Raw genomic sequence first — 24,245 nt, forward strand, 5'->3', positions numbered from 1 at the left:
TACATTTTCTGGGAAATACTCCTGCAGACTGCACAGATATGAGCAGGGAGAGCATAAATAACCCCCGACCCCCCCCCCCAAGGGTAAACAATACAGAACCAGCATTAATGATTAATGTAGCAGATATCATTAATGTGCTGAGTGATTATGTTATATACCAAGATAACTCAGTGGTCTGACTCAAGAAGAAATATCCAGTGTGTGACAAATCTGTCTTATTGTCACCGCAGAGGAAGCAGCATTGGCACGCACACACAAACATATTTGCATACATACCCCATTCACTCTTCATTCCCGTCCTCACCTGTTGTTTCTCTATCGGCAACGCGGGTGCACACACCGGTCCGATGGATCACGGACATTTCTCCACACCACATTACCCCTTCAGTCCATAAGCATACCCGATCATTTCATGCACACATCGTCCGTGTCTTGTGTTTTGTTCACGTGTCTTTGTACGTTCGTTTGTTTGTTGTATTTTGCGTAGTCGGGCTTTGGCGGGTAAACGTTGTGTCGGCCAAACCGAGCAGACGAAGAGCGGATACTTGTGGCAAAACAGGGGGGTCGCGCCTGCGCAGTGCCGCCAAAGCCGGTGAAACCATTGTCTTGTGATTAAGGGGGGATTGTATGTGAATTAAGTGTTTGGTATTTATGTGTTTCGGTGTTGTTAATAATGATGTATTATTACAATGTATTTATTTGATAATTACCAGTGAGAAATGCGGATTAATAAACATTTTGGGTGGGTATAATGTAACTGGTAAGAATTTAAATATTATATCTATACCTCTCAATGGGTGTTCTCAAAGAAGGCGGAGTCTGGCCTATAAAAAGGGAGGCCAGACACATAATCAGGACTTGTTAACCAAGTCAAAGCGAGAGTTCAACTGCGGTGCCTCAAGCAAACCGTTTACTGTGGATACGTTTTGGAAAGTTTTTTCATCTTTGTTTATTTTTATTTATTTTGGTACTTTTTAGGTTTTTGTGTTCACCTGTCTATATATATTTCATTGTGGACCGTCTGTGTTTTGGCACTGTAAATAAATGACACCTTGCACGAGAGTGATCTGCGAGTAAGCCATCACTCATTTACATCCACACAGACCCAAGTTACCTTTAATTCCCTTCACCAGAAGCGAGCAGCAGCAGAGAGAAGAGAGATATATGCAGGAGCTCCGGGGTCTTCGTGAGTCTATCCGGCAGTCGACTCGGCCTGCTGAACCATTGTCTGACAATGACAGCTTGCGAATGGATCTACCAACACCAGCTACACAGAGGGTATCCTCACAACGCAGGCAGCACACGACGGAGGCTCCATAAGTTTTCCGGTACCGAGAGAGCCGATGCATCGAGCTGAACTTAAGATGCCAATCTTTCAGCAAGGGGAAGACATTGAGAACTATCTTCGGCGGGTTCGAGCGTCTAGCCAGGACCTGGAGGTGGCCTGAGGAGGAGTGGAGCTATCATCTGGTTCCATTACTGACGGGGCAAGCATTGGAGGCATACCTGGCGATGGATGAGGAGCAGGCAGAGGTGTACGCTGATCTGAAGGAGGCATTGCTGGAGAAATTCAACATCTCACCAGAAACATATCGGCAGAGGTTCCGAACACCTACTGTTCCAGCTGGAGAGTCGCCATCCGAGACTTATCATCGCCTAAAGAACCTATATCAGCGATGGGTACGACCGAGGGAGCATTCCAAGGATGAGATTGGTGAAGCCATTATCCTTGAGCAACTACTCCGGGTTCTTCCGTATGATGCTCGCACCTGGGTAAGAGAGCATGAGCCAATTTCAGGACTGGCGGCGGCTAAAGCTGGCTCAGCAATACCAGAATGCTCATCGCGGGGGTCCACGCACTCAACCATCTAAAAGGTACTGTCCGCACGCACTTTGGGGCTGAGAGGGGTCGTGCTGAACTGTCAGACAATGTGCAAAAACCAAAGTCAGCAGGGGGGAAAGAACTGGTATGCTTTTACTGTCAGCAGCCGGGGCACAAAGCGGCAGTATGTCCTGCGCGTAAATCTAAGCTGACAGGGTACTGTTATGTGCCAAGAAAGGGAGACTTTGAACTAGATTCTGTGAGGGTGAATCTAACAATGTGGCAAAGTGACTATTAATGGACATTCCGTACATGCATTATTGGACACTGGATGTTCTATGTCAATGTTGAAATCCTGTAATCTGAATACTGCCTCTATTCAATGTGTACATGGAGATGTGAAGCAGTACCCCAGAGCTGAGGTATTGGTGGAAGTACAAGATCAAGTGTACCTGTTGAATGTTGCTATAGTTGACAGTTTGCCTACAGACATGATTCTGGGACAAGACTTACCAGTGTTAAATGAACTGTTGCAAGCCACTGTTAAAGTCTCTGGAAAAGCCATCGTAAACCCCGGTGGAAGTCTCTTGTTCCGCCATTACTCGGTCGCAAGCCAGGGAAGGTCTTCAGCCACTGCCAGATCTTGATTGTAGTCTGTTGCAGGGCGGGACTAAGGGCCCGAAAAAGTCACGCCGACAAAGAAGGCTTGAAGAAGTACCTCGGTACCCCAGTCTCTGAGCCTTCTGTAGAGGGTCTCGATGTTAGTGGCTGGCAGGTACCAGGGAATATTGCTGAGTTACAAAGAAATGATGGATCAGCACCTAGAAAGGACCTCTACTGCCCTGAAAGACAGCGGAGACCAGGACAACTAGAGCCCCAGATACAGATCCCCTGTAAAGACCTTGTCTCAGAGGACCACCAGGACAAGACCACAGGAAACAGATGATTCTTCTGCACAATCTGACTTTGCTGCAGCCTGGAATTGAACTACTTGTTTCGTCTGGTCAGAGGAGAACTGGCCCCCAACTGAGCCTGGTTTCTCCCAAGGTTTTTTTCTCCATTCTGTCACCGATGGAGTTTCGGTTCCTTGCCGCTGTCGCCTCTGGCTTGCTTAGTTGTGGTCACTTCATCTACAGCGATATCATTGACTTGATTGCAAATAAATGCACAGACACTATTTAAACTGAACAGAGATGACATAACTGAATTCAATGATGAACTGCCTTTAACTATCATTTTGCATTATTGAGACACTGTTTTCCAAATGAATGTTGTTCAGTGCTTTGACGCAATGTATTTTGTTTAAAGCACTATATAAATAAAGGTGATTGATTGATTGATTGAAATGATGAGACGTTGAAACCTTTGTTTGAGAAAACTGCTTCGGATAAACCATCGAATCTGTGTAATGAGAGGTATGAGCTATTGAATAATGTGTTGTATTTGCAAGTCAGTGATGTGACCCGTCTTGTTGTACCAACTTTTTGTCGTCCACTTGTCTTGCACTTAGCACACACAGTACCGTGGGCTGGGCATCTAGGCCAACAAAATACATATGCATGCATCAGCTCACGGTTTTACTGGCCAACATTATATACTGATGTACTGACACACTTCAACACATGCACTATATGTCAAAAAACCAGTTCTGTGACCCGGCGGAGCAAAGCACCCTTGCAACCTCTCCCAGTGATTTCTGAACCTTTCAGGCGGATAGCTATGGACATTGTGGGGCCACTGGAGAAAAGCAGTACAGGTCACCAGTACATCCTGGTAATCAGTGACTATGCAACGAGGTATCCAGAGGCTTTCCCACTCCATACCATCACCACACCAAAAATTGTCCATTGCCTTGTACAACTCTTCTCCAGGGTAAGAATACCAGAGGAGATCTTGACGGACCAAGGGACAAACTTTACGTCAAAGCTCATGGGGCAACTGAACCGACAGTTGGGCATTACCGCTATTAGAACAAGCCCATACCACCCACAGACCGATGGCCTGGTGGAGAGGTTCAACCAGACCCTCAAAAATATGCTGTGGAAGTTTGTTGCAGACACGGGACGAGATTGGGACAGGTGGCTACCTTTTGTCCTTTTTGCTTACAGAGAAGTTCCTCAAGCGTCGACAGGTTTCTGACCGTTTGAGCTACTTTATGGTTGGCAAGTGCAAGGACCGCTGGACCTCCTGCGAAAGAGCTGGGAGGAGAGTCCTGCAGCCAAAACCAAGGAGAAAGGCATTGTACAGTATGTGTTGGAGATGAGAGACCGTCTGGAGCAGTACCGGGAACAAGCAAAATAAAACCTGCAGGCGAAACAACAAGCACAAAAGTGGTGGTATGATCAGCATGCAAGACTACGGCAGTTTCCAACCAGGTCAAAAGGTATTACTCTTACTACCAACCTCAACACACAAGCTACTGGCGAAATGGCAAGGGCCATACACTGTGGTCCATAAGATGGGGCCAGTGACTTACGAGATCCACCATCCCGACAAGGGGAAGTCCAAGCAAACCTACCACCTTAACCTGTTAAGAGAATGGAAGGAATCACCATGGAAAAAACCTGAGTCAGCGTTGATGGTACGGATGGTGAAGGATGTGGAGGAGGAAGATGGGTCTGAGGTTGCAGAGAGGCAAGCATCTGTGGTGAGTCTAACTCACTTAGAGGCAATCAAGCGCCAAGAATTGCAGAACCTACTAGACCAGTTCCCCACTCTTCGTCAGAGGCCTGGACAGACAGAGATAATACACCACACCATACACCTTACCGACTCCACCCCATCCCGACAGAGACCTTATCGTGTACCTGAGAGACTGGTGGAACCCCTAAGGAAGGAAATTGAGATGATGAGAGAGCTGGGAGTGATTGAGCCATCGTTGAGTGACTGGAGCAGTCCCATGGTCATCGTCCCAAAGAAGGATGGATCTATACGTGTCTGCATCGACTTCCGTAAGCTCAATGCCCAATCCAAATTTGATGCATACCCGATGCCACGGATAGATGATCTGCTGGAGAGAATAGGAAAAGCCAAGTACATCACTACCCTAGATCTCTGCAAAGGATATTGGCAAGTACCCCTAGAGCCAACTTCCAGACCCTACACCACTTTCAAGACTCCGTTAGGGCTCTTCCATTTTACTGTGCTTCCTTTCGGACTGCATGGAGCTCCGGCAACATTTCAGAGATTAATGGACAGAGTCTTGCAAGGATGTGAGGAGTGGTCTGCAGCGTATCTGGATGATGTAGTCATACACAGCAACTCCTGGGAAGAGCACTTACAGCACATGAGACAGACCTTGGAAAGGATTACAGAAGCGGGATTAACATTAAATGTGACAAAATGTGAGTGGGCAAAACAAGAGGCAAACTATCTGGGTTATCATCTGGGCAATGGGCAACTACGTCCTCAAGTTGACAAGATGGAGGCCATCCGGCAAAGTCCCAGACCAAATACCAAGAAGGAAGTGAAGTCATTTCTAGGACTGGTGGGCTGGTACCGACGGTTCGTCCCGAATTTCGCCTCTGTTGCCGCACCCCTGACCAACCTGCTGAGCAAAGGCATAGCAAATCCGGTCCCGTGGACCGAAGACTGTGAGACGGCATTTCAAGCTTTGAAGGAGAAGATGTGCTCCAGTCCGGTCCTGCAAAGTCCTGACTTTATGCAAAGGTTCCTAGTCCAGGTAGATGCCTCCGCTACAGGACTTGGGGCAGTCCTGGTGCAGGGAACCCAGGAAAATGAGAGGCCAGTTGTATACCTCAGCCGTAAGCTTTTGCCAAGGGAGACTCGCTACTCAGCAGTTGGAAAGGAGTGCCTCGCTATTAAGTGGGCCCTGGAAAGCTTAAGGTATTACCTCCTCGGAAGAGAGTTTGACCTGGAGACAGATCACCGAGCCCTGACCTGGATACATTCGATGAAAGATCACAATGCCAGAGTCATGAGATGGTACCTTTCATTGCAGCCCTTTAACTTTAAGATCCGGCACAGATCTGGAAGGCTAAACGTGGTTGCCGACTATCTGTCCAGGTTTCCGGCCAGTACTCGGCTTAAAGAAGGGGAAGGTAATGTGACAAATCTGTCTTATTGTCACCGCTGAGGGAGCAGCAGTTTGTGTGTGGCACGCACACACAAACATATTTGCATACATACCCCATTCACTCTTCATTCCCGTCCTCACCTGTTGTTTCTCTATCGGCAACGCGGGTGCACACGCCGGTCCGATGGATCACGGACATTTCTCCACACCACATTACCCCTTCAGTCCATAAGCATACCTGAACATTTCATACACACACACACACACACATCGTCCGTGTCTTGTGTTTTGTTCACGTGTCTTTGTACGTTCGTTTGTTTGTTGTATTTTGCGTAGTTGGGCTTTGGCGGGTAAACGTTGTGTCGGCCAAACCGAGCAGACGAAGAGCGGATACTTGTGGCAAAACAGGGGGGTCGCGCCTGCGCAGTGCCGCCAAAGCCGGTGAAACCATTGTCTTGTGATTAAGGGGGATTATATGTGAATTAAGTCTTTGGTATTTATGTGTTTTGGTGTTGTTAATAATGATGTATTATTACAATGTATTTATTTGATAATTACCAGTGAGAAATGCGGATTAATAATCATTTTGGGTGGGTATAATGTAACTGGTAAGAATTTAAATATTATATCTATAACTCTCAATGGGTGTTCTCAAAGAAGGCGGAGTCTGGCCTATAAAAAGGGAGGCCAGACACATAATCAGGACTTGTTAACCAAGTCAGAGCGAGAGTTCAACTGCGGTGCCTCAAGCAAACCGTTTACTGTGGATACGTTTTGGGAAGTTTTTTCATCTTTGTTTATTTTTATTTATTTTGGTACTTTTTAGGTTTTTGTGTTCACCTGTCTATATATATTTCACTGTGGACCGTCTGTGTTTTTGGCACTGTAAATAAATTACACCTTGCACGAGAGTGCTCTGCGAGTAAGCCATCACTCATTTACATCCACACGGACCCAAGTTACCTTTAATTCCCTTCACCAGAAGCGAGCAGTGGCATTGCTTCATCACACAGTGCCAAGTCCTGACTGGATGAGAGTAGGAGTTGGGGATGGAGGAGGATGAATAGCTTCTGAGAAAAGTGATAGCTGCTTAATAATGACTGAAAGGACCTTATAAACAGAATCATGATTGGTGTTGTATTCCTAGGTAGACATGGATCAGATGAGGGTTAGAATGAACACTACACTACGTTACTGATTGATATATAATTAAGTATATAAACTATAACATATATTTTTCTGCCTTATTCTGTGATAAAAATGGAAAAAGATGTTCATGGTAGCCTTTATAAACCAATCATAATATGACATGACATGAGTGAGCGACATGACATTCAGCCAAGTATGGTCACCCATACTCAGAATTTGTGCTCTGCATTTAACCCATCCGAAGTGCACACACACAGAGCAGTGAACACACACACACACACACACACACACACTGTGAGCACACACCCGGAGCAGTGGGCAGCCATGTATGCTGCGGTGCCCGGGGGAATATTGTGAATAGGAAAATATTGAACAAAAATATTATAGGCCCTTGCTGCAGCTAACGTTTCCTAAAGTTTCACCTTTAGGGGTACAACAGCCTGGCAGCCTTTTACAAAAATTAACCAAGGTTTTATTTACGATAAATCAGCCTACAGGGATGAGGTGCAGCACCTGGCTGTGTGGTGTGCCACCAACAACCTGGAACTAAACACCCAGAAGACTAAGGAGATCATTGTGGACTTCAGGCGGACTAGGAATCATGCACACACCCATCTACATCAACGGAGCTCTAGTGGAGCGTGTGTCGAGTTTCAAGTTCCTTGGCATTCACATCTCTGATGACCTCACCTGGTCCCTAAACACCTCCACCCTCAAAATGGCACAGCATCGCCTTTACTTCTTACAGAGCCTTAAAGGGGGGGTGCATACTATTTCATGCATACTGAGTTTTTTACACTGTTAAAGAGTTGGATTCCCATGCTAAACATGGACAAAGTTTCAAAAATTAAGTTGTACGTTTGTACGTCCAAAAATACTCCTTCCGGTTTGTCACAAGTTTCGGAAAGTTTTTTTCGAGTATGGCTCTGTGTGACGTTAGATGGAGAGGAATTTCCTTATATGGGTCCTAAGGCACTCCTAAGCGCGCGCTCCCGTAGAGCAGAGCACTGAGAGCACAACAGACTTCACTGATCAGAGCGAGAGCGTCGAGAAATGTCACAAAAGGAGTGTGTTTTTGGTTGCCAGGGCAAGACAACCCTGCACAGATTACCAAAAAAAAAAACAGCATTAAGGGATGAGTGGATGGAGTTTATTTTTACAGAGCATCAACGGAGTTGTGCAAGTGTTTGTGTTTGTTCCCTGCATTTCGAAGATGCTTGTTTTACAAACAAGGCCCAGTTTGACGCCGGATTTGCACATCGTTTATTTCTTAAGGATAATGCAGTCCCAACGAAAAAGGGTCACGATCGTGTGTTGGAACCGCAGGCGGTGAGTAAAACTGCTTAAAATATCTCTGTGTTGTTAACTTAGCTATCAGCGCGTAAGCACATCAAATTAACAACATGCAATGTTGTCATTAAACTGCACTTTCCACATGTACAGCTTAAAAAAAAAAAAAAAAAAAACGACATAAAGTGGTTTCAGTACATACCACATAGAGACGTCCTGCTGTAGTCGTTGCTGCTGCTGCTCTCGTTCAGTTTCAGCCTCTGGATCTGATTCTGGATCATAAATATACGCTGAATCTGACTGTTAGCCATGGTTTGTTTTGGATGATGGTTTTTTCCTCACGGTAATGTCACAGCTTCCAGACGCGCTCAACGCAAAAGCCTACTGGCGCTCGTGATTCTTTAGCTCCGCCCACACGTCACACCCCCAGACACTCGTGTTTTTCCGGGAAAAATCGGTACAGACTATCTTTCTCTTATGAATATAATAAAACTAAAGACTTTTTGGAGTTATGAAGGATGCAGTACTACTCTATAGGTACTCAAGATTAACAGGATATTGTAAGGATCCACCCACTAGCCCAAAAAGCGGAATCCAGTGGCCTGGAAGAAGGTGTTTTGCATGTATGTCTTTTCTTGCGCTTCTGCGAAAAAACACTTGATTTATTAAAGCTTAGGTTTCTACTTTTATTCTGACTTTTTCTCGTCTAAATCTGACTCCAATTTTAAATGTATGTATAATTTTAATAACTGATCAGAATATTCGTTGTGTCATCATTTAATACCTGATTATTCTGGACTCACTATACTTTCAATTATCCGTTCACTGGGGACCTAATGTCTCTTTAAGTCTCACGCTAGCTTCACATGGATCTTACGATCACAAACACAGTCTGATGTTAGTCAGAGGGTGTAGGTAGACTAATACTTATTTTGCCTGCCGCCTACTGCTTGCTTAAGACAAAAAGAGTAGTTCGCTTAGTCTTTTCCCATACAACTTGCTAACAGCAGTGATAGACAGAAATCAGAAGGTCTCTGATGATGTGCCTACTGCTCCAGTCATTCTCGAGCCTTCAGTTTGACCTACCCTGGCCGTAACTTTGTGGTAACAAAAGCCTCCTCACAGTTTACTAGAAAGAATGATTTCAGTAGAGTCTAAAATAAATCAAGGAATAACATTTATTTTTGCCAAGTATCATAAAACATTAAAAAGAACAAATTCAATTATTAGAACAAATACATCAATTGGAAAAGAATGTATTTAGAACTAAGATACACAACTGATCAGCATACAAATACAAAAACAAAGTAAGAAAAATAATTTTTGAAATAGTTTCAAAGAGACTGCATACCTGGCAATTAGAGATACACACTGCAATCGTGTGGGAAGCTCTGTTTACAGATGCTTCCCTGAATGTTTCGCCAATCCTCTTAAAATACTCAAAACAGAAACAATACAATCATAAATTTTAACATCATAAAAACTTCACCGGACCTTTTTTCCTTGGGACAGGAAATTAACTGAAGACAATGTTTAACCTGGGGTATAGGAGACCTTATCAGGGACACAACCTATACCAGAAGAACAGACTTTTCTCCAAATTTGAGATCTTTATTTTTGGTCTGTTCTACTGAGATGGGACTGAAATCATATCTCCAATCGCACCGGAATTGTTAAATTGATACCAAACATGAAAAGTTTATGATCATGAGTTCTGAAGATATAGTAAATGTAGGAAAAAAGCAACTTTCTTCTGTCACCTTTTGATGACCTGGACCATGTGCCTAGGGAGGAATGACGGTTGAATGGACCGATTAGCTAATGGTTTTTCTTCCAAATCTTCCCATCTGATTAGAGAGTTTTTAACTTTTATGGCATGGCAGTTTCATTGCGAGAGTTCCTGAATGTTTAGCTTCATGATGAGATTCAGGCCCCCCTACAATATTGAGTGAAAATGAGCATCGAGTCCCAGGATCCTTGCTGAATTCTACCGCTGTACCATTGAGAGCATCTCAGTGTGGTCCAGCAATCGCTCCGTATCTGACCACAGAGCACTCCAGCGGGTGGAGAACACTGGTCATCAGATCACCGGCACCCAGTTAACTTCCACTGAGAACATCTATCACAAGCGCTGTCTGGACAGGGCAAGAAACATCATCCAGGATGCCTCTCACCCTAACCATGGACTCCTCACCCTCCTTCCGTCCGGCAGGTGTTACAGGTGTCTACACTCTCTAGTAAACTCAGGAAGAGCTTCTTCCCCGAGACTGTGACACTCCTGAACTCCACACCACCAATCTAACCTGCACCTGCTCTTTTACTGCACCGGTCACAGTACTTTACATGTGTCTGCACTACTCATATTTTACACAGACTGCACACTGTTCTAGTTATTACACTGTAAACTGTCTAAAGTTGTTACTGTACATAGCACAGTCAACTAATTCTATAAATATCATTGCACTACTGTTATTTAGCATATAATACATTGTTTGACGATACTTTTGCACACTCATCCAACTGTTTTTATTAGCACTGTTCTCACGTTCCTGCTATTCATAATAATATATATAATCCTTCATTGTTCTGTTCATAATGTCATACAATCTCTACATTGCATTCATATTTATATTCTGTATATACTCTGCTCAATATTGTACACTGTACATTCTGTATATCATAGCTTCACTTGCTCTGCACTTATATGTATATAAAACACTATATTCTTGCACTTCTGGTTAGATGCTAACTGCATTTCATTAGCTCTGTACTTGTTCTCTGCAGAATGACAATAAAGTTGAATCTAATCTAATCTAATTTACGGTAACCACAGTTTACCACAGTATTTAAAGTAAAACTGCAGTAACCACAAATTTACCATGGTAATAATAATAATAATCAATGTTTTATTATTTTGAGCACTGTTTTAATTGTCATGCATTTAATTGTTAAATGCGCATTTAATTATTTACAGTTGAATTATTTTTTACTGTAAGTTACATCTTGTTTATAATAAGTCTTAAAGCATGTAAATGATATGAATTTCAAGCAACTATAGCTATACTATTATTCAATAAGCAATTCCATGACAGTCAAGGAAAATAGTCTTGTACTCTTTTTAATTCATTTGTCACCCCATGTTTTTTTTAAATGCTTAATGTAAACATGTTTAGTGTGCCATTAAAAATATTAACTAATGGTTTAATGTGTTTGAGTGTGTGTGTAAATCCTATGTTATAGAGACAAAATATCCCTGCAAAAAATGGCAATATCCCCAATTTAAAAAAAGGGCCAGATTTGAATATCCCTGGTGTAAAGCAATAGAGAATACAGTGTGTCCAGCAGAGGTCAGTGTGTCTCTGCTTCACTCTTTAGTGTTGTAAAGTATTTTTCTGACAGCAGCAGGTTTTTATGATGGTAAAATGACGTCTTTGCATGCCAATAATATTTGTAATATAAATTATGTAATTTAAGGTAAATTTGCATGCGCAAAATAAGTTTAGTAAAAGTGTAAATCAAGTTCTAAACTTTTTCTCAGTTTACTATGTTTTGTAAGTGTAAATCATATGTAACTGGGAGGGGTCCCCTGGAGTTGTGACTCTGGTGTTACTGTTACTGTTTTTTTATTCTGAAATAAAAATCATGCTGATGACATCACTCGACTCCCTTCCTCTTATTTCCTGAAAAGGCCCATGCGAAGTCCACTGTCTCTTTTCAGTTATCAGAAATATTCTCATTTATCTCATGATTTCATATGAAGCTTTAAGTGAAAGTCATTTTTATGACCTATCGTTAGGGAATAAAAAGAAAATCTAGAATACAAATGGATTAAACTTCTTAATTTAGTGATTACCGTGATAGACAACAGATGGTTTGATAGCTTGCAGCAGTGGTGTACCTTCCTTACAGGTAACACCAGTGAAGATCAGTTTATGTTTATGTTCTTTTACTAACTGCTTTCACTTATTGCCAAATGTATGACAAATGTCACAATGTAGTGTGATCTACTTAATTACAGTTGAAGAATAAGGATCTTTAGTCACGGTGTTACTTTTGTTCTGTCACAACAAATAAATGTGTCACATGTGACATGATGATAATTTCACATCCACTGAACTCTGCTACACTCAAGGATTAAGATTTAAAGGATTGCATCATTACATTTCATTGTTATAGGAAATACATGCTTGCACAAATTAACTAACATCATTCAATCTTTTAACAGACCATATTGAAAAAAAATGATCTCCTTATTTTTTGCATTATGTTTATTTTTCTGTAACTCTGACTAAATGTATTTAAAAAACAATAAATAATATTTCATAAAAAAAACATCCCTTCTATAAACATATATTATTTAGTAAAAAGGATGTATTGTTAATGTTTTTGGCTGATCTCACTGTACACAAGTGTTATAATTTTAATAACAAGGTAAACACAGTTTTTAAGAAACAAAATCAACACCAAAGGTCTCCATCCAATTCTTTCTGTTCCCAGAGCATAGAGACAAACTCCAAAGGTGAGAGAGACTGCTTCAGACAGAAGACTTGTGTTATTGCCAGAAAGAGGTAATGTACCTGGTTCATCTGTTAAGCTGAGCTCTTTATTCTTCCTTTTGATTCTTAATTTAGATCGTCAGTGTCCTTAAAGAGGAGTTTCACAAACTGAAGCAGCTGTCTGGTGGTTGGCTTTGCTATAAAGCTGTTGCTTGACAAGCTTCATTGGGTCATGATCCTGGGATTTTCCCTGATTCTTCCTGCTATTTCTACCTCCTCTTTCTCTGCCCCTTTTGTCAGTTTATTCCTAGCTATTATTGTTGAAGACGCATCTCTTACCTGCTGAGTCAAGTGTCAAGTCAAGTGTGGAAGATCCCTGTCTATTGGGATCTTCCACTGCACCTGGCACGGCTGCCGCTCATCCCGAATCTCAGTAACTAGTTTCCCTGCCACCTTTTGTTAATGCTCAGGGTTCTTGAGCGCAGATTTCTGTTTTGACTGATACCTCTGTCTCCAGAGTGGATATATGTTTCCCGTAGATTTTTTGACTGTTTCTACTTTTCATTAAAAGTGATTGAGAATCTCACCTTTTGGTCCTCTATCTCCCACCTAACACATTGCATTTTGTTAGTAATTGTAATAGCACATTTAAAATTGTGCATTTGAGCCAGAGAATGCATCTGTAAGTTTTGTGTTTAAAGGTATAAAATTGCTGATAATGGACTATTCTTTAGGCACATTTTCCCATTATATATATTTTGTTTCTTAGACAGGAAGATGTTGACATCATTTATGACAGTGAGGGAACTGTCGAAAGAACAAACCAAACATGATAGTGCACAATATTAATTTATGTGAGGCCTGGTATGTTCACTGAAAAAGCACTGCCTTCATAGTCTCCATGAAATCAAAATGAACGTTTTGTGGTTTTAGTATTGGTATGTTAGCTCTAACGTTATTTAAAAGCTAGTGTGAATCAAAACAGTCTCTCACTTGACCAATAAAACTTCTTCTAACCAAGTTTCCTATACATTCAAACAAACAATTCAAACAAAATTCAGTGTTTCAAATATATTTAGTTGGACTTTAAAGGTTTAAAAATATAGAATGCGATAGAGAATATATTTTTAAATTATTTGTAGGTAAATTAACCCCTTACTGTCATGTTTAAGGTGATTCTGACACATTATTAGTACTGCAGTCCTGAAACTGACACAAGACTTCAGGATACACTGTCGGTGAAATACAGGCTAAAGTCTCATAATCTAATTATGTGATAATTAACGAGCATCAGAATTTGATCTCACTATGATTTGTGAGGAATATAGTGAATTTCAATGCTTTCTTTGAGTAACTGTCACGGAGACGAACCCCGTGATTCCCTCTGCTGGCCAGCGGAGGGCACCCTCACCTGAATACTGACACACACGCATCCATTCATTCACTTACACTGATAACACTACACTTCCCATAAGCCCCGTCCTTGGACTCTGATCACCTGCACAGTGTATTTAAGCTGGACTTCCACCACAGTTCAAACGCGAAGTCTTGATTTGCTGTGTCTGTCATTTTCTGAGCGTTATTACCCGTGTTTGATTTCCTGTTACCGATTCTGCCTGTTATTTCTACGTACCTTTGCTGCCTGCCTACCGACCCCTTGCTTGTTACTGGATTACCGATTCTCTGTTCTGCCCACGCTGTTGATATTGCTGGTTCCGACCATTGCCTGTACGACTACGAGCCTTTATAATAAAGCCTGCATTATGGATCCTATGTCGAGTTCTGGTTCATTACAGAAGACTTCGCCACAACAAGATCCAGCGGTTTTCGAAGGTCTTCAAACCACCATGGCGGCCCAAGCCAGTCAGATTGCGGCCAATCAGTTCCAGCTGAATCGACTGACATCGATCACAGAGGAACTCGTCAAGGCTTGCAGAATCTCCACACAGCTCCCGTGGCTGCACCAACGCTGAAAGCATCCACCATTTCCCACGCGGCAGGAACGCCATCTCAGGCCACTCCCCATCTTGCTTTCCCGGATAAGTACAACGGTGACGCCAGCAAGTGTAAGGGATTTCTATTACAGTGCTCTCTGTTTGTGGAACAACAGCCCTCATTGTATACTACAGATACTGGGAAGATTGCCTTTGTTTGCTCATTATTGACTGAGAGAGCTTTAGAATGGATTATGGCCGTGTGGGGTTCTGATGGATCTGCATTTACCTCCTTCCAGGGTTTCCTACAACAGTTCCGGGCAGTTTTCTATCATCCTAAGGAGGGAAAAGGAGCTGGAGATCGCTTATTGGAGTTATCACAAGGCAGAATGACGGCGGATTATGCTCTACGATTTCGCACTCTGGCGGCACAAACTAACTGGGTGAGCAATACATTAAAAGAACTCTTCCGCAAGGGGCTAAATTATGATCTGCAAACGGAACTAGCATGCAGAGACAAGGGCAGAGATCTCAACAGCTTCATCGAATTAACCATATCCATTGGTAATCTGCAACGTGCCCGGCGATCCAACTCCCGTCACACGGAGCACTCAACACCCTTGGGCTTTCTGGAATCTACTGAACCCATGCAGGTTAACATTTACCACTTATCTACGGAGGAGAGAGATCGACGTGTTTGCAATAAGTTGTGCATGTATTGTGGACTGCCTGTCCATCAACGCAACAACTGCCCCACTCGTACATCTACCTCCTCCCAATGCTCGGTGAGTACTCCTCTCACTTCCATGTGTGATACCCAGAGTGTAAGCATCCCCGTTGAGTTTTGGATTAACGACAGACAAGTTATCACCTCTGCCTTACTCGATTCCGGGGCTGCAGGCAATTTCATTTCTGAAGAGTTCGCTCGGAGGTGTAAGATTCAACTCATTCCATGGTCTACCTCTCTCTCAGTGGAGACAATAGACGGTCGACCACTGGGTTCAGGATCCATCACTCACCTTACCCGCAAAGTCGTAATGGCGGCTGGCTTACTGCACAAGGAGAGGATCCAATTCTACATCCTCCCTGAGTCTGACGCCATGAAGGAATACATTAAGGAGGAGCAGCAAAAAGGGTTCATCAGACCATCCACATCCCCTGCTGCATCCGGGTTCTTCTTCGTCAAAAAGAAGGATGGTGGTCTCCGTCCCTGCATCGATTACCGCGGACTGAATGACATGACAGTAAGGTTCAGATACCCACTCCCGTTGGTTCCTTCAGCCCTCGAGCAACCTCGTACCACCCAATTCTACACCAAACTGAACCTGAGGTGCGCCTACTACCTCATCTGCATTAGGGAGGGAGACGAGTGGAAGACCGCCTTCTACACCACCACTGGACACTATGAATATCTTGTGATGCCGTTCGGACTAGCCAATAGTCCATCTGTGTTTCAGTCATTTATTAACAAGGTTTTCAGAGACATGCTGAACATGTCTGTGATTGTGTACATCGATGATATCCTGATCTACTCTAACACCCTTCCTGTACACGTCCAACACATTCGAGCAGTTCTCCAATGCCTCATCCAGTACCAGTTATACGCCAAGGCTGAGAAGTGCGAGTTCCATACAACTTCCACCACTTTCCTGGGATACATAATCAGTATACATCAGATACATAATACATAGCCATGGACGAAAAGAAGGTTAACGCCGTGCTCAACTAGCCTGAACCCTCAACCCTTAAGGAATTGCAACGATTTCTGGGATTTGCAAACTTCTACAGAAGATTCATTAGGAACTTCAGCACTGTTGTCGCTTCGCTCACCTCACTGGTCAAGAAATCTGCCTGTTATTTCTACGTACCTTTGCTGCCTGCCTACCGACCCCTTGCTTGTTACTGGATTACCGATTCTCTGTTCTGCCCACGCTGTTGATATTGCTGGTTCCGACCATTGCCTGTACGACTACGAGCCTTTATAATAAAGCCTGCATTATGGATCCTATGTCGAGTTCTGGTTCATTACAGAAGACTTCGCCACAACAAGATCCAGCGGTTTTCGAAGGTCTTCAAACCACCATGGCGGCCCAAGCCAGTCAGATTGCGGCCAATCAGTTCCAGCTGAATCGACTGACATCGATCACAGAGGAACTCGTCAAGGCTTGCAGAATCTCCACACAGCTCCCGTGGCTGCACCAACGCTGAAAGCATCCACCATTTCCCACGCGGCAGGAACGCCATCTCAGGCCACTCCCCATCTTGCTTTCCCGGATAAGTACAACGGTGACGCCAGCAAGTGTAAGGGATTTCTATTACAGTGCTCTCTGTTTGTGGAACAACAGCCCTCATTGTATACTACAGATACTGGGAAGATTGCCTTTGTTTGCTCATTATTGACTGAGAGAGCTTTAGAATGGATTATGGCCGTGTGGGGTTCTGATGGATCTGCATTTACCTCCTTCCAGGGTTTCCTACAACAGTTCCGGGCAGTTTTCTATCATCCTAAGGAGGGAAAAGGAGCTGGAGATCGCTTATTGGAGTTATCACAAGGCAGAATGACGGCGGATTATGCTCTACGATTTCGCACTCTGGCGGCACAAACTAACTGGGTGAGCAATACATTAAAAGAACTCTTCCGCAAGGGGCTAAATTATGATCTGCAAACGGAACTAGCATGCAGAGACAAGGGCAGAGATCTCAACAGCTTCATCGAATTAACCATATCCATTGGTAATCTGCAACGTGCCCGGCGATCCAACTCCCGTCACACGGAGCACTCAACACCCTTGGGCTTTCTGGAATCTACTGAACCCATGCAGGTTAACATTTACCACTTATCTACGGAGGAGAGAGATCGACGTGTTTGCAATAAGTTGTGCATGTATTGTGGACTGCCTGTCCATCAACGCAACAACTGCCCCACTCGTACATCTACCTCCTCCCAATGCTCGGTGAGTACTCCTCTCACTTCCATGTGTGATACCCAGAGTGTAAGCATCCCCGTTGAGTTTTGGATTAACGACAGACAAGTTATCACCTCTGCCTTACTCGATTCCGGGGCTGCAGGCAATTTCATTTCTGAAGAGTTCGCTCGGAGGTGTAAGATTCAACTCATTCCATGGTCTACCTCTCTCTCAGTGGAGACAATAGACGGTCGACCACTGGGTTCAGGATCCATCACTCACCTTACCCGCAAAGTCGTAATGGCGGCTGGCTTACTGCACAAGGAGAGGATCCAATTCTACATCCTCCCTGAGTCTGACGCCATGAAGGAATACATTAAGGAGGAGCAGCAAAAAGGGTTCATCAGACCATCCACATCCCCTGCTGCATCCGGGTTCTTCTTCGTCAAAAAGAAGGATGGTGGTCTCCGTCCCTGCATCGATTACCGCGGACTGAATGACATGACAGTAAGGTTCAGATACCCACTCCCGTTGGTTCCTTCAGCCCTCGAGCAACCTCGTACCACCCAATTCTACACCAAACTGAACCTGAGGTGCGCCTACTACCTCATCTGCATTAGGGAGGGAGACGAGTGGAAGACCGCCTTCTACACCACCACTGGACACTATGAATATCTTGTGATGCCGTTCGGACTAGCCAATAGTCCATCTGTGTTTCAGTCATTTATTAACAAGGTTTTCAGAGACATGCTGAACATGTCTGTGATTGTGTACATCGATGATATCCTGATCTACTCTAACACCCTTCCTGTACACGTCCAACACATTCGAGCAGTTCTCCAATGCCTCATCCAGTACCAGTTATACGCCAAGGCTGAGAAGTGCGAGTTCCATACAACTTCCACCACTTTCCTGGGATACATAATCAGTATACATCAGATACATAATACATAGCCATGGACGAAAAGAAGGTTAACGCCGTGCTCAACTAGCCTGAACCCTCAACCCTTAAGGAATTGCAACGATTTCTGGGATTTGCAAACTTCTACAGAAGATTCATTAGGAACTTCAGCACTGTTGTCGCTTCGCTCACCTCACTGGTCAAGAAAGGGACTCATCAACTCCAATGGTCAGATTCCAGTCACAAAGCTTTCCAAACCCTGAAACAACGATTTAGTAATGCACCCATCCTCTGTCACCCTGTCCCCTCATTTCCCTTCATTGTTGAGGTGGACGCCTCCAACACAGGCATTGGAGCTATCCTGTCACAATGCCCAGATCCTGCCACTAAACTGCATCCATGTGCCTTCTACTCTAGGAAACTCAACTCGGCAGAGTGCAATTACAGTGTTGGGGATCGAGAACTCCTTGCCATGAAGGCAGCCTTTGAGGAGTGGAGGCACTGGCTAGAGGGAGCCACACATCCGTTCACAGTACTAACAGATCACAAGAACCTGGAATACTTATGCACCGCCAAACGCCTCAATCCCCGTCAAGCCAGATGGTCCTTATTCTTCACACGATTTGACTTCTCGGTAACCTACCAACCCGGCTCCAAGAACACTAAAGCAGATGCCCTGTCACATCAATTCGAGGAGGAGAACATTCCATCTGCTACAGAACCAATATTACCGTTCCAGGTGGTGGTTGCTCCCATTCAATGGGATATCATGACGCTACTCCAACAACACAGGGAGCAAAACGAGAACCCAGAGGCCTGTCCAGCCGACAAAATCTTCGTCCCTGAGAATCTTCGTGATAAGGTCATCAGTCAAGTCCACTGCCACCCATCATCCGGTCACCCAGGTATCACTGCCACCATCAACCTGTTGGAAAACCGCTTCTGGTGGGAATCTCTTCACAAGGACACAACCAATTACATCCAGCAATGCAATAACTGTAATATTAATAAGGCATCCAAACAATCTCCCGCCGATCTCCTGCAACCATTACCCATTCCTCAACGACCCTGGTCGCACATTGCCATTGACTTTGTTTTACGGATCTTCCCAGTTCACAGGGTTACACCACCATACTCACCATAATAGACCGGTTCTCCAAGGCTTGCAGATTCATCCCTTTACCCAAACTACCTACCGCTCTCCAGACGGCAGAACACTTATGCAACTGGGTCTTCAGATTATACGGCCTACCCGAGGACATTGTGTCAGACCGAGGACCGCAATTCACCTCTCAATTATGGTCAGCCTTCTTCAAAGCCCTAAACATTAATGTCAGCCTTACCTCTGGGTATCATCCTCAAGCAAACAGACAGGTGGAAAGGCTCAACCAAGAGCTCAACCGCTTCCTCAGAGCCTATTGTAATCAGAATCAGGACGACTGGGCACGATATCTCCTATGGGCCGAATACGCACAGAACTCCCTTATTAAGCCATCTACAGGTTTAACCCCCTTTAAATGTGTGCTGGGATTCCAACCACCAATGTTCCCATGGTCAGGAGATCCAACAGATGTTCCGGCGGTAAACGACTGGATGGCACGCAGTGAGGAGGTATGGAATCAGGATCATGTTCACTAGCAACACGCTGTAAGGAGGCAGAAGGAGCAGGCAGACCGCAGAAGGCGCCCAGATCACAATTATCAGCGAGGCCAGTGGGTATGGCTGTCTACACGGGATCTCCGTCTCCGGCTCCCATGCCGCAAGTTGAGTCCAAGGTACGTGGGTCCATTCCAAATCACTAGACAGATAACTCCAGTTTCATTCCGGTTGGCACTCCCTAACACATACCGTATCTCACCTACCTTTCATGTATCCCTGCTCAAGCCCGCTGCTGGTCCCAGAGATGAGGGAGAGGGGAGGTCCCATGCACAGGCCCCTCAACCCATAATCATAGAGGGCGAGGAGGCTTACCATGCCAGGAATGCTCGATTCCAGTTGTCGGGGTAGAATCCTACAGTATCAGGTCGACTGGGAGGGGCACGGTCCAGAGGAACGCTCATGGGTAAACTCGGAGGACATCCTAGATCCCAACCTTATCAATGAGTTTCACCGTCTACATCCTGGTAAACCGGCCCCTCCACCCCGTGGTAGACCCCGACGTCGTGGGCCTCCTCGCGCCAGGAGTCGCTCGCAGGGGGGGGGGGGGCTCTGTCACGGAGACGAACCCCGTGATTCCCTCTGCTGGCCAGCGGAGGGCACCCTCACCTGAATACTGACACACACGCATCCATTCATTCACTTACACTGATAAAACTACACTTATCATAAGCCACTGTCCTTGGACTCTGATCACCTGCACAGGTGATCGTCATCAAGACTGTGTATTTAAGCTGGACTTCCACCACAGTTCAAACGCGAAGTCTTGATTTGCTGTGTCTGTCATTTCTGAGCGTTATTAACCGTGTTTGATTTCCTGTTGCCGATTCTGCCTGTTATCTCTACGTACCTTTGCTGCCTGCCTACCGACCCCTTGCTTGTTACTGGATTACCGATTCTCTGTTCTGCCCACGCTGTTGATATTGCTGGTTCCGACCATTGCCTGTACGACTACGAGCCTTTATAATAAAGCCTGCATTATGGATCCTATGTCGAGTTCTGGTTAATTACAGTAACTTCTGGTTCATTACAGTAAGACAGACACAATCTCGTTATTTGAGGGTGAGTCTGATCATATAATGATCAGAGTTGGGTATAACGCGTTACAAAGTAACAGCGTTACTGTATTCTAATTACTTTTCGTGACAACGCAGTAATGTAACTCATTACATTTAAAATAAATGTAATTTGATTACAGTTACTGATGTCAATAAAATTAATTTACTTGCATTACAAATGTATTGGTAAGAAAAAATATTAAAGTAAATAAATTAAAATGCATTTCTAATCACGTTTTGGGGTGGCTGCGTCAGTTATTGAGCATGTGCTTTAATTAATTACTGGAGAACTCGTGCTGTAAAAATGGACGGAGATTTTTGTTCAAGATCGGGAGGGAAGGTAACTTCTGGACAGGTGAAGAGAGCTGTAGCAGCGTGTGTGGTGGAGGAAATGCTGCCCTTGTCGACTGTGGAATCGCAGTCATTTAGAGACTTGCTTACGACGATACCCGTGACGGACAGCTCTGTACCCTTGCAGGACTGAAAGACATTTGCAAGGTATCTAGATAAATGCTATGCGGATATAGGGCTGTCACTTTTGTGTAAAAAGCATTTTCGATTTTTAAGACATAAGTGTTCATTGAATCGATTGTAAAATCGATTTTCCATGTTTAAAAAAAGACGTTTCCTTTTTCAACGCCACATATCGGACGAACGTAAAGAGAGCACTTGGAAACGCACAAGTCAGCAATATTTGGCCGACAGGACCTGAGCTCGACAGGTTTCGGCTCGAGCCCGAGAAGTAGGGGAGACCGGGGATGGTTGTAACACTTTTTTCTTCAACGCCTAAAATTACCTTTTTCTTTTGGCTACAAGTCTAAAACTTCTAGGCAAAGTACCCACATGTTTATACTACAAATGGCAACAATTTAAATGTATTCAACTATATCACAGACTTTGTGAGATGATGACAAATACAAGGTGGTCCTTTGTTACAACCTACCCCACTACTGGGGTAGGTTGTAACACATACTGGGGTAAGTTGTAACAGGTAGACAAAATATACAAAAACTAAGGGTACTCCAAGTGATTTGACACAAAAACAGTTTTATTTTAAATGAATGACTGCAACAATAAATATGTGTGAATATGGGGAGTGTATGAGCATATTGTGTGTTTTTGTGCATGTGTGCCTTTGTGTGTGTGCATGTCTGTACGTGCACATTCATGTGTGTGTGTGTGTGTGTGTGTGTGTGTGTGTTCTTGTTTTTGTGTCATATCAGGACACAACTCTGTATAATGACATGGGTATGACACAGGTATTACAAGGAGAGGGTGACTTATGAGGACATAACCCATGTCCCCATTTTTCAAAACGCTTATAAATCATACAGAATGAGTTTTTTTGAGAAAGTAAAAATGCACAAAGTTTCCTGTGAGGGTTAGGGTTAGGTGTAGGGTTGGTGAAGGGCCATAGAATATACAGTTTGCACAGTATAAAAACCAATACACCTATGGGATGAACACACTTTACACAAAATGTGTGTGTGTGTGTTTGTGTGTGTGTGTGAGCAAATTAACAGACGTATGTTTATCCCCACTCCAGAGAATGATCAAATGAAATGCATTCTTTACCAGTCACAAGTTCTAGTAATTCTGTAGAATTGTTAAAATCACAAAAATGTTCTTGGTTGTATGTAAGGGGATGGTTGTAACACTTTCAAAACACGTGTTACAACCTACCCCGCCACTGTCACCCACTGTTTAGCAAGCTGTATTAGCATGGTGCTTTGGCAGAAGGTTGATACACCATTCTTTACTAGAGAAACTACAGTGTGACCTGATATAACTCATACAACATTATCTACAACGGTAGAAGTACTAAACAAAATATTATCTTGTAAATTTTTTTTACTTTCTGACCTCAGAATTAGATTTTCTGCTGTAGCTTAAGGAGAGATAGCAACACAGACTGGAAAACCTCCATGTGGGATTGTAAAGGAAGCCTGATGAAACTGAAATTGTCACATGACTCCTATCTTGCCCCTGATTCATGGAATTGGTAGTGTTACAACTCTCCCCGTGTTACAACCATCCCCGGTCTCCCCTACATTTTGATTGACAGCTTTTTAAAAGCCCGAACCCGTTTGCAGCCCGACATTCAGATGTGCGCATACACACACAGCTCTTTTGCCTTTTGTCAACAATGAGTCATTTATACATGTTTTAACATAATTTATTCATAACTAACGTAGACTAGGCCACTTGGAAGTTGGAATAAAGAAATAAAATAAGTCCTCTGTAACATCGTAACATCTCAGCACTCTAAATAGGCATAGACTCATTTATCCTATAACAGACCAACGCACCAATAAAAACGAGTCTTTTTTAACAGATTAAATTAAGATAAATTTTAAATTAAGATGGGTATTTGGCAATAACGAAATTAAGATAAAGGCTCCGCCGGGTTTGCTTCTCCACATACCAGCTGACATTTAATAAAAGAATAATGCCAACATTAGCGTAAATACTCTGTCCACATTATGCATTTAAGCCTTAATGGATATATAGTTATCATTTGAAAAACCTTTACTCACAGAGATTAGGCTAGGTCTACATGTTTTTGTGGAGGAAAATGAATGAATCCTGTAGATGTCTTCAATGTGTTCCTGTGCTCACTGATGGTGATTATTCACTCATTATTCTCATTATAAATATGGTCAAAACTTTTCCACACCTCAGAACTTTGCTTTAGTTGCTGGTGAAACCAAAACGTATTTTCGCCGGAGGCAAGCCTCCGTTGCATCTACTCAGCATCCATTTCACATCTTTCTCGCGCTAATCGAAACACATCAATTGACCGCTCATTTACCTCACAAACCGGAGCGCAAGCCCGAGCCCGCGTAAGATGATATAAATTAAGCCCCAACACGAGTTTTTTTACATCTACATTTTTTTAATTGTTTAATTATTTAAATAATAATTATTTAATTTTTTTGGTTGGTCCGATTGATTGTGAAATCGATTTTCGAACGAAAAGTGACAGCCCTATGCGGA

Source organism: Carassius auratus, chromosome 39, assembly GCF_003368295.1.
Source record: "Carassius auratus strain Wakin chromosome 39, ASM336829v1, whole genome shotgun sequence".
NCBI classification, from domain to species: domain Eukaryota; kingdom Metazoa; phylum Chordata; class Actinopteri; order Cypriniformes; family Cyprinidae; genus Carassius; species Carassius auratus.